Source organism: Benincasa hispida, chromosome 3 (genome assembly GCF_009727055.1).
Source record: "Benincasa hispida cultivar B227 chromosome 3, ASM972705v1, whole genome shotgun sequence".
Classification (NCBI taxonomy): Eukaryota; Viridiplantae; Streptophyta; class Magnoliopsida; order Cucurbitales; family Cucurbitaceae; genus Benincasa; species Benincasa hispida.
In genome coordinates, this window is record NC_052351.1 from 33,717,860 (window position 1) to 33,735,581 (window position 17,722).

Here is a 17,722-nt window from a genome sequence, read left to right on the forward strand (position 1 = left end):
AAATTTATATTATGAAGCGAAGACCTAACATGGGTTATGAAGGAAGGGAAGGAAAAACCGGAAGCTTTAAGTGCTGGATGTGGTGGCAGTTTGACCCTTGAACAGGGAAGGCGGAAGGAAGTATAAAAGGGAGAGGAACTTCAGAAGCTCGATTTTGGAAAATGACTCGAGCAAATTAAGTGAGATCAGTACAGTTTGAAAGCTGGGAGAATCTAGTTTTTGAGGTTATTTTGCTAGAGAAAGATCTCACACGGAGAATAGCAAGAAGTGAAGAATTTGCAGAAGGGGTAGATTCTTAGATTAATTAGAGCTTGGAGTGAATAATGGAAGCTCCAGGACAAATTACAAGGAATTTTCGGCTGATATTTTAAAGGTAAGAAAGTTAACTCAATTCTAAACATGTTTGTAGAAGGAAGTTTCTTAAAAAGAGCCCTAGATTTTGAGTTATGAATTTTTGAATTTGGAACAGGGAATCGGTGTGTAAGCAGGCAGCTGCTTGGGAAGATTAAGTAGGCAGCTCACCATTGTGAGCAAGAGAAAGAGTGAGATAAGAAAATGAGCGAGAGCGAGAGTGAGTTAAGGAAGAGGAGAATCTCGCTAAGCATTAAGATCTCGTTGGTTTTGCGCTGAATCTCGTTAGAAGTCACAAATCTCGCTGGAAAAGTCATAAATCTCGCTAGAAGTCACAAATCTCGTTAGAAGTGGTAAATCTCGCTCATGAGGGTGATCTCGCTCATAATGATCATCTTACTAGTAATGCAGTTTTGTTGGTGAAAGTTTCATTAGTAAGTTAGCTACCTGAAGCTTTTTGTGTAGAATTCTAAGGAATCTAACTGGGGATTATGTCCTTTCAGGCCAAGAAGAACTAGGAGAGGCATATAAACCGTTTAAGAGCCCCGGTGAGCTTTGAGTGACTATAAATGATTTATAAATGTTTTATAAATATTTTAATAATTCATGCTTTATTGACCTACCTTTATGTTGGTTATTTTACAAGAAGTTCCAAGCGACGCATTTCTCTAAAGTTTATAAACGCATGCTAGTTACAAAGTTTATGAAATATGCTTTGGTACAATGGTTGAACCATGGTAGTTTTCAAAAGGAGATTCTATGACATGTTTATGTTACAATATTTGTATTATGTTTTAAAGCATATGTGCTCTTAATGTTGTTGAGCATGCGTTAGCAAATGATGTTCTTGTGAAAACTATGATTTATGAGATCAAGCTTTCAGTAAGCATGTTTTATGAAAATGTTTTCCTATCAGGTATTTTCAGGTCAATACTAAAGTACAAGGAGAAGGTATCCAAGCTATACTACCTAGTTTCAGTTATTTTATGATTTTGATGCTGAAGTACATAGAGAAGGTATTAGAATAATGCACTCAGTTCAGTGATAAGCAGTGGTACCCTACCTCAGTTATGATCCTTGACATCAAGATCCAGTTTGCTCTACGTGCACGTATGACAGTTAATTATTTCAGTTGGATTGAACCACGAGGGTTCTTTCCCAGCATTGGCTGTAAGATGCTGAACAAAAGGGTTTTCACCCCAGCCCAGGTTTATGTTTGAGAGATCGAACAAAAGGGTTCTCTTTTAAACATGATACCCGACGATAAGATTGAACCATATAGGTTCTTTCTTAGTATTGGCTAGAAGGTGTTGAACAAAAGGGTTCTCACCTCAGGCTAGGCTAATGTTTGAGTGATTGAACAATAGAGTTCTCTCTTGGACATGATATCTGATGTTGAGATTGAACCACGAGGGTTCTCTCTCAACCGGGAATCAGTTTAGCTATGTTTTCAGATACAATGGTTTGAAAAGTTTTATGTACACCTTTTCTTGGCATGTTTTAGTTCTAGTATTATGTTTTCTAGCTTTCAGTTTAAGCATGAGATTTATGTTTTTATTAAGTGACTTACTGGGCGAGTAGCTCATTCTTTCAAATGTTTTTCTTTTCCCAAGTAGTGGTAATCTCCTCAAAGGTTAGCTGTCATCTTGCTCTGCCACTCAAAGACTCCAGTTAAAAGTCCAAAGTCTAGAGAGAAGTTTTAGGAGTTTACTCTGTAAATGTCTGTACATATGTGTTGCTCATATTAGGGACTAGTAAAGTATATTGGGACCGGTGAACTCTGTATGTTTTAATATGATGTAATTATGTTGATGTTGATCCCTGGTGTTCTAAGGTTATTTTTAAAGTTTCATTAGTTTGGTGAATGTTATATATGTATTCCAGGGATCTAAGCAGGTTAAGGATGTTAGTTAGGCAGTAAGTGCCAAAAAAGGATTGGTAACTACTGTCGTCACATGATGGAACACGAGACATACGCAGCGGAATAAGGATCTAATTACACTCTAATTGCTTTTAATTTAGAGGAAATTAGCATGCAAAAAAGAGGAAAAAATAGTAAATTAAAGGGGTAGGATACAACCTTTGTAGCTCCTGAAAAATGCTTTTCCTTGTTGAATCTCGACCCGAACTCTTCCCGACCACCTCTAGAGTTGACCTACTATCCTCTAGACTCAGAACCAGGTTGTGGGACCCGATGGATGAAGAAACCCGAGAGAGAGAAAAGAGATGGAAAATAAGAATGAATCTTGGGTTAGGTTTGGGTTTTTCTTTTCATAAAGTAGTGATTTTTCCAGCCCAAATTTAGAAAATTTTTTTAGAAAAATGGCCAAAAGTTGTAGGTCCAACCTATAAACCGAACCCTACTTGGGCCAAGGAGAGGGTGGGGCCCCTTGTTCAAGACCTGAATTCAGTACTTAAGGGAACAACCTATCTACTATCCCTATAACGGGTAGGAGTGAATTCCATCTTGCACCCTATGTTCCCAGCTATCCACCCGATCTTACCCTTGAAATGGGAGGCTTATTGGGCCAGCGATGATGAGCTACCCCAGATCTAAAGATAATTCCGAGTGAACAAGATTTCATAGTTAGCTCAGGATTATGATTAAGTTACCTAGGTCATCAATTAACAAAATAGTCAATTTTATACATAAAACAACATTTAGAACGTAAAAAGTGACTATTTCATGGTTCAGTCTTATGAAAACTCATTGCATAGAATGCCCCCATTCACATATCTCTATATGAATGATTCAGGATCACATCATTTGTACTAACTACAAAGTGGGCCGCATCCATAGTGTCCCCAGAATAAGGCGCCCAACCTTATTCATATACTATAGACCATTTTGGCTATATATTTGAATTTGATCCACATTTATGTCACTACATAAAGTTCAAACTACATTAAATAGCCACATGACGCTAGTTTATTGGATTCAAGATTACAATTTCAATAACAAGTTTATCTAAAAACAAAACAAAATATGTTTATTAATTTATAAACTACGAGTTTTAGGACATAAAATCCAACAAACTCCCACTTGGACTAAAATTCCTAGTGAAGTATCACAATGTTGAATTTAAGTGAGAAACATATGAGTACAATAAACATATGAATATAATAAACTAGGGCATATACCCAAAAGTTTCTCACTTGTCCTAGTTTACAAACTTGGTAGACGTAGACTCTGTAGGTGACCTTCAAACACTTTAACCGTGAGGGACTTTGTAAAAGGATCAATAATGTTTTGCTCAGAAGATATCTAGGTCACTAAAACGTCTCCACGATGTATAATCTCCCGGATCAGATGGTATTTGCGCTCAATATGCTTGCCGTGCTTGTGGCTTCTTGGTTCTCTTTATTTTGCAATTGCACCACTATTATCACAACATTGGGTGATAGACAGATGCATATTTGGAACGACTTCCAAATCTGTCAAGAATTTCCTCAACCATACTGCTTCCTTTACTGCTTCACAAGCAGCTACGTATTCAGCTTCCATTGTAGAGTCCGCAATACAGTTTTGCTTCACACTTCTCGACACTACTGCTCCTCCATTCAGAATGAACACTGATCCCGATGTAGATTTTCTTGCATCTTTATCGGTTTGAAAATCAGAGTATGTGTATCTAATAAGGGTCAAATCCTTAGTACTATACACGAGTAGTAAAGTTGAGGATATTTTTAACGACAGTCCAATGATCATATCTAGGATTGGACTGATACCTACTGACTATCTCTACTGCGTAGCATATGTCAGGTCTAGTACATAACATTGCATACATCAGGCTCCCTACTGTGGAAGCATAGGGAATGCGTCTCATATCCTCAACCTTTTGAGGTGTCTTAGGACATTGATCCTTTGACAAATGAATTCCATATCTGTAAGGTAACAGACCTCTTTGGGAATTATGCATCTTATACCTAGACAACATTTTTTCTATATAAGTTGCTTGAGACATGGCTAGTGTTCTGTTCTTGCGGTTTCGAATAATCTGAATCCCGAGAACATACTGCGCATTTTGTAAATCTTTAATTTGGAACTGCGTTGCTAACGATTTCTTGATGTCAGTTAGGTAACCTACTTCATTCCCAATAAGTAGAATATCGTCAACATATAAAACTAAGAACGCTATAGTAGCATTGACGATCTTTTTGTAAACACAAGGCTCGTCAACATTCTGTTCAAAGCCATAAGATTTGATCGCAGTATTAAATCTTATATTCCAAGATCTATAAGCTTGTTTCAACCCATTAATGGATTTTTGAAGCTTACAAACCTTTTGTTCTTGATCCTGTGCAGTAAACCCCTCTGGTTGAGCCATATAGATACTCTCTTCAAGATCGCCGTTTAGAAAGGCTGTCTTGACGTCCATCTGTCAAATTTCATAGTCATAAAATGTGGCATTGGATAAGAGTATTCTAATCAACTTAAGCATGGAAACGGGAGAGAAAGTTTCTTCATAGTCCACTCCCTCTCTCTGGGTATAACCCTTTGCCACAAGTCGAGCTTTAAAAGTCTGTACTTACCGACTTGGTCTCGTTTTCTCTTGTAGATCCACTTACAACCAATTGGTTTTACATGATTTGGTTGATCTACAAGTTTCTAGACAGAATTGAAGTACATAGACTCCATTTCGAGGTCTATGGCTTTGACCCACTGATCACGGTCCACATCTTTTATCACCTATTTATAGGTCGATGTATCCTCTATGCCGTCATCAGGTATGATGACTTGTGTTTCTTTTAAACCCAAGTAACGGTCAGGTCGATGAACAACCCTCCCACTACGTCGAGGCATTCTCAACTCTTGAGAAGGATGTGACTGACAAGATGTACTAGTTTTATCTACTACTTTAGTAGACGAACTACCTCTATCGATAGCATTTTCGGAAATTTCTTTCAATACTAGTCTACTACGAGGTTGATGACTTCTTATGTGGTCTTCCTCTAAGAATGTAGCATTTGTCAATACAAATACCTTATTCTCTTGAGGATCGTAAAATAGACCATCTTTTGTTTCTTTTGGATAACCTACAAATAGGTATAGTTTTGACCGATGTTCCAATTTTTTAGAATTTTTCACCAACACGTGTGCCAGGCATCCCCAAATCGTAAAGTGACATAAACAGCCTTTACGCCCTTTCCATATCTCATAAGGTGTTTCTAAAACACTTTTAGAGGGAACGTTATTCAAAATATAGACCGCAGTCTCTAATGTATGTCCTTAAAAGGAATAAGATAACTCAGCAAAGCTCATCATTGAGCAAACCATGTCCAACAAGATTTTGTTTCTTTTTTCAGATACACCGTTCTGCTGAGGCATATTAGGTGCAGAGAGTTGTGACTTGATTCCGTGTTCTATCATATAGTCCATGAATCTGAGGTCCATGTACTCCCCACCTCGATCTGATTGTAGTGTCTTAATTGTTTTACCTAACTGGTTCTCAACATCAGTCTTATATTCTTTGAACTTTTCAAAAGAATCAGACTTGTGATGCATTAGGTAAATATGACCATACCTTGAATAATAATCAATAAAATTGATGAAATATTCATACCCACCTCGAGCTTTGACATTCATCGGTCCATAGGGGTCCGAATGTACGAGCTCTAAGGGTATTGTGGCTCTGAGACCTTTTCCAGTAAAAGATCTCTTAGTCATTTTTCCCACAAAACAAGACTCACATGGAGGTAAAGAATTGTCTTCTAACTGATTTAAGAGTCCATTCTTAACCAATCTCTCAATCCTATTGAGATTTATGTGACTAAGTCTTAAGTGCCATAGATAGGCATTAGAAGAAACTTTTTGTCTTTTATTATGAGTTTCAATTGTTCTAACCCATCTCAGTATTTTAAGACAAATTTTTTCTTTAGTTGGTCTTAACTTATATAAGTTGTTTTCAAAAGTAACAAAACCAAATTTTGAATACCTTTTCTGAAAATGAACGCTTCATTAACTTCAAAAGATATTTTATTACATTTGTTCATATAATACAACTGATAGATATTAAATTCCTCTTCATAAGAGGTGCATACAAAAACATCTTTAAGTATGATATATCTATCGTTTGAAAAACAACTTCAAGTCTCCCACTACTTCGGTCGAGACAACCTCTCCTGTTCATACTTTGAGTTTTGATCTCGCCTTCTTCAAGCTTTTTCCAGGAACTAGTTTCCTGAAAAGAGAAGAAAATATGATTGTGGCTCCTGAACCCAATATCTAGGTTGAGGTATCACCCTCACTAAAATGTCTCAGCAACTAGTAAAATCATATTTACCTTGTGCTTCTTTCAAGGCAGGGGCCTGAGGACATTCCTCAGTTAAGACAAATCTCAGGTCATCTATTACTAGTGTTGAATTCCATATTATTTTTCCATGTTGAGTAATTATCGTCGTTTTAGTTTCTCGGAAGCTAAGAGTTGATCTAGAGAGCTAGTCATGCTGAAAAGAAAAACATATCCTTTTTAGTAAAAAAACATTAATATTTTAAATCAAATCAAGTTTAGCAAAAAAAGCTAATAATGTACCATTCATTATTAATATTTTGCAATGACATTTCAATGGTTTAGAATAACCTCCACCGAGGGGTGATAGACTAATCCTCTGTTGAACCAAGACTATCTTGACTAGATACTATCACCAGAATAACTCTTATCCCTATAGTAAACTCAGTTATCGCTACTTTGGTCAAGAATTACTAACACTTAGTAATTCTCGTAAGTGTGACCCTCTATTTTTAGACCTCAAAAGATCGGAATCATTATGCTCCCGAAGTTGGAAAAGCAAGAATGAAAACGGACCTGAAGAAGACCTATCAAGTTCTAGAGTTCACGGAAGTTTCGAATCCTATAATACAACCCTCTGATTAGAAAGGTCACTCCAGGGCAGACATACCAGGCCCATTATAAGGAAACTCACGGTGCGACCTAATGGAAGAAGACCATAGATTGTTGACACACTTTCTTCTCCACTTACTATAATAACTTCCCCTATTCACCTTGGTATTGACTCATGCAAACACTCTCCGAATGTAGTCCCGCTCCCAGGGTGGCCCAAAGCCAACATAAATCTCACCGTGTGAACTCTTAAGGAGCACTAGAGCTAAAGTACTTACTTCTCTCCAGCTTGAAGGTGTTCTAGACGGTTAGGGTATAAAATCTTAGCGATACATTTCGGCTAATCAACATATCCTAAGTCTAGGTGATTCATCCGAGTATAACTTTTATACTGGATTTTTAACCTACAATGTCTAGGTGATAAACAAATTTTATTACCTCACACCGCTCAGGCATGCTCATAAAACCAATTTAACCTAACTCAGACGCCGGCTCGATCTCCATGTAGTAGGTGATCTGTGAACCGTCAACTTAAAAACCTTCAACCTTAGTCATCTTATTTGAATTTTTGCCAAGATCTTGCCGGGTGAGTTTTCTTATTACTCCGGTTTTACAAGATATCGACCTATTTTCTATGAAAATTAGGATTGCTCGATGGTTAACCCTAAATGAGCATGCATCTTATCTTTGTTATAGATTATAGAAGTCTAGGTTATTTTATAACATTATAAAATAAATTATAACAATTATAACCCTAGAGCATTCATCTATAACATGCTTCCTTCAATCAAAAATGCTTTAATATAACACTTATATTAATACTAAGCATGCTTAGTATATATTTTATAACACATAAGATATAACAAATGTATGTCACATACTTTTCCTATGGTGGGGTTTTAAAACTATATGGCATACTATATGCACACATAATCAACAACATTATACATCACATGCTTAATAGGTAAACAACACTCAAGTGGACCGATTTTGGTATTAAAAACAAACAAATAACTAATTTATTACAAAATTCAGCAACCATCTTCCCGGAATCAGCTCAAACACTTTGAACAATCTTGAATCGGCGAAAAAACTTTCGAACCGGCCCAAAAACCCCAAAAACCCCAAAAACCAAGTGAATCGGTCAAGCCAGCTCAACCAGGTCAAACAGACCAGTCCAGACTGTCTGGACAGGCTGGTCAATGCTCGCTGACTGAATCAATAGAGGCGCGTGGTGGTTCGGGTTGATGGAATGTGTGGGTTACGAGCAGGTGGGAGGCACGCTGGCGGCGAGTCAGATCCGGGCAGGGCAGGCAACGAAGCCAGGCGTGCGTGCAAGGCAGCTTCGGGCGAAGAACCGGATCAGGATGCGTAATGGGTCGAATTCTTTGTCGACAGTTAGCGTGCAGGGCTTCTCTAAATCGGATCGGATCCGGGCTGGCGGGTCGGGTCGGGAGCTCTTCTCGAGTCTGGAGACTAAAATTGGGTCAGTATGTATTTTTCTTCAACCTTTGATGCTGTCCTCTCTCCCGGAATCAAGAAATTACAGCATAATTTCAACTCTAATAGCTCCAACAAATTAACAGACCCTTTTTCACACATTAATGCTCATAAACAAGTGAATAATTAAAAATTTGTACAAGAAATTTAAAGAAAAATAATGCCAAAATCATAATAAATCCACTTTAGTCCATACTTCATTCAACACTTGAATAGATAGGAAAAAACACCCACCAAAAGTAATTGAGCATAATTCTAGCATGCTCTGATGCCACATGATGGAACACGAGATATACTCAGCGGAATTAGGATCTAATTACACTCTAATTGCTTTTATTTTAAAGGAAAAAATGCATGCAATTGAAGGAAAAAAACCAGTAATTAACTTACCTTTGAAGCTCCCGAAAACTGCTTTTCCTCACTGAATCTCTACCCGAACTCTCTCGCATCACCACCAAAGTTGACCTACTATTCTCTAGACTCAGAATTGGGTTGTGGGACTCGGTGGATGAAGAAAACCGAGAGAGAGAAAAGAGATGGAAAATAAGAAAAGGACTTTGGGTAGGTTTTTGGGTTTTCCTTTTTTTAGCCTAATTTTAGAAAACAATTTTGCACAATTGGCAAAACTCTTTAATTCAAAATAGAAATCCCAATTTATAGAAAAAAGTCATGCAACAATTGCATGAACCAAATCCATAGAAATCCAACACCTATAATCCACTATCTTAGTGGGCTTAATGTCTCCACTATAGGTGAACACCTAGCCCACTATTTTATTAGTGAAATTATCCAACAAAAGTTTGGATTTTTCCACTAACTATAGTCAAAGGTCAAAAAGTCATTTCGTCAAAGTCAAACTTTGACCAAAAAGTCAACATTTTGTCTTTTTATGATTTTTTTTCTTTTGACCTCATGAGCATGAATCCGCATTCATTTTCTCGAAATTCAAATCACATTTGAATATAAAGTCGGTCAAAGTTTGACTTTTCAAAGTCAAAAGTCAACTCTTTGACTTTTTACATCTTTGACCATTTTCATTATTTTCGAGCTTCCGAATATGAACATATTCATATTCTTAATATTTAAATGTGATTTAAATATTAAAGCTGTATCTCTAAACTGAAAAACCCGATCACTATATCACATATACTTGTCGGTTTCTCTCTCTTCACCTAATTCGAACAATTCAAATTATTCTATCATAATGTTCCAAGTTTATACCATTTAAGCTAGTAGGGTAACCTAATGGACCTATAGATCATGGGCTCCAACGATTCGAGATTAGCTAGCTAAACTCTTTAGACGGAGCTAATCAACATTCGTTAACTAACGAGTCATTCCACTATAGTCCCGTAGTTGCACTCCCCTCACTATAGATATATTTGTGTCCATTTGATATAACCATGATTAGTAAGCTAATCCTTCACAGGTTGTTCGTAATCTCGGTTGGGTCATAAAAACCGTTTTACTCCCAAGACTACATCTTCTTCCTTAAGTTCCACTAATCCTCTAATGAACAATTGGTTTAAGGTCCAACTTATAAACCAAATCCCTCTCAGGCCAAGGAGAGGGTGGGGCCCCTTGTTCAAGATCTGGATTCAGTACTAAAGGGAACAACCAATCTACTATCCCTATAACGGGTAGGAGGGAATTCCGTCTTGCACCCTATGTTCCCAGCTATCCACCCGATCTTACCCTTGAAATGGGAGGCTTATTGGGCTAGCGATGATGAGCGGCCCTCACCTATGCAGATCTAAGGATAATTTCGAGTGAACAGGAGGTCATAATTAGCTCAGGATTAAGATTAAGTTACCTAGGTAATCAATTAACGAAATAGTCAGTTTTATACAAAAACAACATTTAGAACGTAAAAAGTGACAATTTCATGGTTCAGTCTTATGCAAACTCATTGCATAGGATGCCCCTACTCACATATCTCTATATGAACGATTTAGGATCATATCGTTTGTACTAACTACAAAGTGGGCCACAACCATAGTGTCCCCAAAATAAGGCGTCTAACCTTATTCATATACTATAGACCATTTTGGCTATATATTTGAACTTGATCCACATTTATGTCACTACATAAAGTTCAAACTACATTAAATAGCCTCAGGACCTTAGTTTATTGGATTCAAGATTACAATTTCATTAACAACTTTATCAAAAATCAAAATAGATTATGTTTATTAATTTACAAACTACGAGTTTTAGGACATAAAATCCAACAAAATTCACTTCTGGATTAAGAAGGGTAATTTAGGAGGGGGTGTGACATAGCTGGGGACATAGGGTGCAAGACGGAGTTCACGCCTACCTAATTTAGGGATAAGAGAAAGGTTGTTCTCTCAAGTACTGAATCCAGGTCTTGAACAAGGGGCCCCATCCTCTGACTAGGCTGAGAGAGTTTGGTTTAGTGATTGAATCATAAACCAGTTGTTCATTAGAGGATCAGCAGGAACTTGAGGAATAAGACGTAATCTCGAGGGAAAAACAAATATTTGACCCAGTCGTTATTACGAACAACCTGTAAAGGGTTAACTTACTAATTATGGTTAAATCATGTGGACATAATATATCTATAATGAGGGGAGTGCAACTATGGGCTTTACTGGAGTGACCCATTAGTTAATGAATGGGGGTTAATTTGGTCTAATGAGTTTAGCCAATTAATCTCCCATTGTTGGAGCCCATGATCTGTAGGTTCGCGTGGTCATCCTACTAGCTTGTAATTGGACTAGCTCTAGAATAGCGTGATAAGTTAATTTGAAACGTTCAAGTTAGAATTAAGGGAATTAGTCATTGTATGAGATATAAGTACGTGTTTAATTTGAGAATTAAACGAAATAGGAGAGTTTATATTTAAATATGATTTAAATATATAAAGATGGATGTGTGTAAAAATTAATTTAATATTTGATATTAAATTTATTAAGTTTTATTTAAAAATTAATTTTATAAAATTAAAATTTTCAGTTTTAACATCAAAATGGTTTTTTAAAAATCAAGTTTTGATTTTGAGATAAAATTGGAAAAAACAATACACAAATGGAAAAACAAGTTTTTCCATTATCCATCTTCTACTTGCTCGCACAAAATCCATCACCATTACCTTGTTTTACTCCAAGCATGAGTTGCAACGCATGCAACTCTCTTCCTTGCATGATGGTCTACAATATACTGAAGAGATTGGAGTGAATTTCGACATGCAATCAAGAGAGAATTTTAGAGAAAATTCGTGTTGAAGAAAGTGTTCTTCAACAAGATTGTTGCTGTGAGCACTTCTCTATAATCCCTTGATTCAAGCTTGTTTTGAGTCCCACAACTCAATCTAGAGCACCAAGAGAATAGTGGGGGAAGATCTTGAGGTGGTCTGTAATAAGATTTGGAGAAGATTGCAGTTGGAGATCAAGCTTGGAAGAAGTTTTACAAAGGTATGTCATAAAACTCACTTATTTTTGCAAGAGCATGCTTTATATTTTGCCAAAATTAATGAATTAGAGTGCCTAAATGATCCTTGTTGCTTCCATTGTTACTGATACATTCCTACATGATATACATCTAATGGAAGGTTAACGTAAATGAGATTTACATTAAGTGCCATGGAAAAGAGCTATGGGTTATATGTTTCATGAGATGAAATATTAAAACTGTAGGTTACAAATATAGTATGGTAAGTTGGTTATCATGTATATTTATAATAATATTAATTATTGGATAATTATCTTTTTTTCTCTAATAACCAATTAGGTGGGAGATTATTGGTAGTTTCATGGTAACCATGAGATAAAAGAAAAAATATTTTCCTAATTTTAGTAATGTTGATTGAGAATTCCATTCTCGGAAAGTGCTCACGGAAAGGTTGTCAAGTAAATAAGATTTACTAAACAACAACTTGGAAAGACTAGACAATTGTGGGGTGTTTCTACACGATAGACACTCAGCTGGCCGATTAGCTATACGATCACATAACTTTTGTTAAATGGTTGGGAATCATCCTATATGATAGGCTTTGACATCTCCCACTTGCTCAATCGTTTACATGATTTTTCTCCTTCGGTCTCGCCCTCTAACCAAGTCTGCACAGAGCCCACACTTCTGAATTTTCACACCGAGAATACCAAGATAACCTTTGTGGTGATGTCATACTCAACTCGATATTGTCGAGGTTCTGTGGAGGCCATTCGCCGTGTTCATGATTTGGGTGATCGTTGTTGTAGCGGCCGAAGTGTTCGAGCATCCATGTTGCAGTCTTACTAGTTGTTCGAGCGTTCGTGATCAAGGGTGTTGAAGATGAGTCTTCAAAGGTATGTGTAATTTTTCCCTTGATATTGTAGAAAAGCATGCTGTAATTTCTATTTTACTTATAGCCTGTTGTTTCCGTTTGTGATTGTAATTGTAATGTTCATATACGACTAAAATTTGGAATGATCATTTTGTTGCTCATGGAAATCCTCATGTTTGATTTCCTTCAGTTGGTATCAGAGCTAGGTTGTTATGATATTTCCAAATTTCACTTCTTTTATAGTCGTGGTACTACATTTGTGTTTAATTGTTAAATGCATTTGTGGATGGCGTTGATGGATATTTATAGGTTTAATTGCCTCTATTTCAAGCCTTCTTTAAACTATAAAGTGTTCATTTGTAAGGGCCCCTGTGTTTTTGGGCATAATTAACATGCTATCGAGTCTATAATTCAAAGTGTTTGAGTTAGTCGAGTTGTTCATGATGAAGTTTCGAAGCATAGAGATGCGGTTCTTAACAAAGAAGAAGACCAAGAGTTGGTTGTGTCATGTAGCCTCAGGTAAACGATCGTTGGGATTTATCTAAACGATCGTGTAGATTTTTCTATATGATCGTGTAATATTTACTAAACGATCATTTAGCTAATGCTAAATGATTAAGTAAATCGTTTACTCTATCACGTAGTGTTGGTTGCCCGACCGTGGAGACACTGGAGGTAGACGATCGTAGTGGGAGCATATGATGCTCATCGTTTAGAAGAAGGCATGCGCTAAACGATCGTGTAGTTAGCAGGCTCATCGCATAGTTACTATCTACACGATCACGCGGAATACGATACGAAGGCGCTTGCTCGGTGATCGCTTAGATGATTGTGTTTTATCACATCGTAGTCATTTAGATGATTGTATAAGGCTTGCATTGTGTGGAGCGAGCTACATAATCGTGTACCTCATGCTTCATCGCATAGTAAAAGGTACATGATCCTTGCTAAACGATCGTTTAGCTCTGGGAACATTGGTAAACGATTCAGCAAAGCGTTTGTTCTTTCGTGTAGACGATCGCAGGGTGTTTGGTACACAATTAATGTAGACACGTTGCTTTGCCCGGATGGTTCAGGACCCAGTTTGCCTGACTCCTTATTTTGTAATAGGTAGCTTGTTTTTCAAGAATTTTAAGGCAGTTTTACCCGGTTCATCAACATTTGTTTATTATACATGTGATGTATGGTGTTTATATGGAAAAGTGTTTGATATATAGATTTAAAACCCACATTAGGTTGTGCAATTTTTCATGCATCATGTATTATTAGAGTTATAATCTAGCATGAAGAAATTACTTGAAAACATGTGCACGCATCATGAAATATAAGAGTTATATTTAGTGCATGCATTGAGCATTATCATGCATCATCTTTATAATATAAGCATTATAGTATAAGGGTGAATGGAAGCATGTTTTTCTTGATTCGTTGCTTGTTTGTATAAGTGTTATATAAAAAGGTAGCAATGAATGAACAATGCATTGAGCATGACACTTAGGCTGTTTATAGAAGTTATGAATGCCTTATATGTGTTTGGCTTTGCGTTGTGTTTGGTTTTGGTTGTTTCTGTTATAAGTGTTATAAAGGAAATCATAACTAGAATCGATAAGAAAAAGTTGCTTGCGTACTTAGGGTGAATTTATGTTTTAAAAGGGTTTTAAAATTGGATTGAGATAGACCTAAGTTCAAAGGTTTTAATGGGATTAGTAACCTATTTTAATCTTTTAAATCGGTTTAATAGGATTAAATTGATTGACATAAAAGATTAAATTTGTTTTAAATCTATCCATAAGGGACCTTTTGTTTAAGGCAGGTTCTGTCTAGGTTGGGGTCCTTAAGCTGACGGAAATAGAACACCCGTACCTGGAAACCTACCTAGAAAGGTGAATTAGATAGATTTTCTACAAGCATGCGATAGTGATCAAAGGCTCCGTTAAAGTGTTTAATGGATGATAATCAAAAGTTGTTTCAACTATCCAAGGTAAAAGTTACTATTGGGCAAACCTAAAAAGTGATTTAGTTAAAATTCTTAGTCGTGTTTTTTCTTAGTAAACTAAACCCTAGGTTATGAAATTCTCAGTGGGAGGAAGAGATGTATCTGATATGTCAATGATTCCACTCACGTTTCTCCCTGAATATTCACGACGCGAGATTCGTGCTTGGCCTCGTGGTGCCCTGTGAGTATCCCCCTTCTGATGGTGTTTGCATGAGTCAATATCAAGGTGGATAGAGAGAGTGTTTATAGTAAGTGGGTGAAGGGTGTGTGTCAACACATCCTACGGTCACTATCATTGGTTCACATCATGAGATCATTCTGTACTTGTTGTTATGTGGCAGATGTAATGCCATCGCAAGGTTGATGACATGATGATGTATATGATGTCTTAATCATGCTGCCAGATAATATATGCGATGCTACAAAACTCACTGTAGAATGTGTTCATGTAGTTTATGCATGTCACAAGTTTTTTTGCGATGAAACCAAGTATAATTCCACCGTAAGTTTCTTAGAATGATCTGAGGTCGAACACAGAGATTTACGATGCTAATGTGACAATGATGTGATATAAGCAGCCGTAATCAAGTTAAGATTGTGAGGTGCTGAAGGGTAAAATGCGATGATAAATGAATAAATAGGTAAAGAGTAAAATGCGATGATAAAGGAATAAATAGGTAAATAAATCTGAAGTTGTGCAAAGTGTATGTAAGAGAATGCGATGACAAGTCTTGTGGATCAAATCAGAGTGAGAATGGATATGGGGGAAAGAACATCGCAAGTTTATCAATCATGTTGAGGACGCAACTAAGGTTCCATCTTCCCTTGGCTTACACCTTTCGGTGAATGCCTGCGTCACTATATCTCTATGATGATCAGGGATGAACGTTTGCGAACGCATGGTTGTTTTGATCTCTGGAAATAATTTTTGCTTTAGTTGACACATTCTATCAACCTTCTTTCAAGAGGTGGATTAGCATCTTCACTTCTGCTCTCACAGATGAAGATGTCATTGAGCATGCGTTAACTAAACTTAGCTGACTTTTTCAACATGGATTGATTTACTTGCTCAACCCTTCCCCCGCACCGTAGAGGTTTAGTTACTCATGGTGAGAGAAATGGAAGATGAATGCATTATGGTGAAAAGAGAGATGAAGATGATAATGATATTAGCTGGTAAAGATAAAGTGTTTGTTACAAATATATGAATGAAAGACAAGAAATGAACAACAATCGATGAACGGAAAGTAAGAACAAATGAGAGCAGCGTGTCAATGTCTTGGCACGAATCCCGATCGGAGCTATTTTGCTTGCCGACGTGATGGAGGAATGAGGTGGAGAACTTCCTTCTTAGGAGAGTTCTCGAGTGTTGATATTTCTATTTATAGACCTTAGCAACCCTTGCACAAAGCTTCTTTTTGTCTATTTTTCCGTGTGTTTTCTTCCTTTTCCATTGAGTGTTGATGTTGCTATTTATAGACCTTAGCAACTCTTGCATCAGTGGTCCCGCTCTGAAAAGTTACTTTTTCTTTTCGAGGCTTGGTGGGAATGTCCGCTCTGCTCCATCTTTCATTTGTCAGGTCATACATTAGAAAAGTTGTACAATTTCAGAAATCCCCGAGAATGCGTTGCTCTTTTTGTTCCGAGCAATTGTCGTATGCAGTGATACAAAATCCCCGAGAATGCGTTGCTCTTTTTGTCCACGAGCAATCGTCGCATGTGGTGATACGGTTACCTGCAAAACAAAGATTTGGACATCCTTTTTGCCATCGCAATGTAGTCAGCGGGTGTGTTTCTGATACTTTTATAATCTTTGTGTTTCTAAGCCAATTTTAATATGTTTGACGCAACTTTTCTTTCCTATTGTCGAATATTTTAAGTAAGATGATATAAATAACTTGTATTTCTACAAGTTATCAGTACTCCCTCATGGCGCCTTAGGTGTGTTGGTGCGTGGAAAATGGAGTAAATAAATATGCGTTCATTGTTCGTTCTCCATGCATCACTGGTCATGCGTTGGACTAAAGGATATTCAATATGTGTCTAAGAATATATGCGATGACCATGCATTCCTGCCCCAAGTTTTCTTCCTCTCTCACCAAGTATAACGAGATTGCAAGTTTCTCAGGTGATCCGAGGTTGAACTCAGGGACTTATAGGTAAATGTTATGAAGTAAAGTGTTTGATGCGAAGAATAAAAGAATATTGAAGTTTAAGGGCTATGCACTACTCCTACTCCTAACTAAACAAATTAAGTAGTGGAATTCTGACTATGAGAGTTAGAGACATGAATACTATTAACGTGTAATGAGATTCATGGGGAAATAGATAAAATGGCGGGGATGACTTCACCGCATCAATAAGCTTGATCACAATGGTAACCCCAGCCAGCGTAAGCTATGCGATTATGTTATACACACTTGATGAAGACGCATGCGATGCGACCACATACTTTCATATCCTATCTATAGGGTGCATACGCTGTGTAATAACAAACAGAGATTATTCCTAAGGCTCTATTCTTGCTTATGCGATCCAATCTGACTCTCCCAAGCCTAGATTTGGTTTTTAGAATACTCTCCCAAGTATGCCTAAATGATGAATGATGCGCTTATAAGATAAGGTAATCACGTAAAGCATGGTTAACATAAGATCATTCCTATCCCTAGGAACACTGCTTACTTCGCTTAGTGAGTTCAACTACTTACCCTCTCGGGCAGTTAGTCGCTGCTGATTTTACTTATA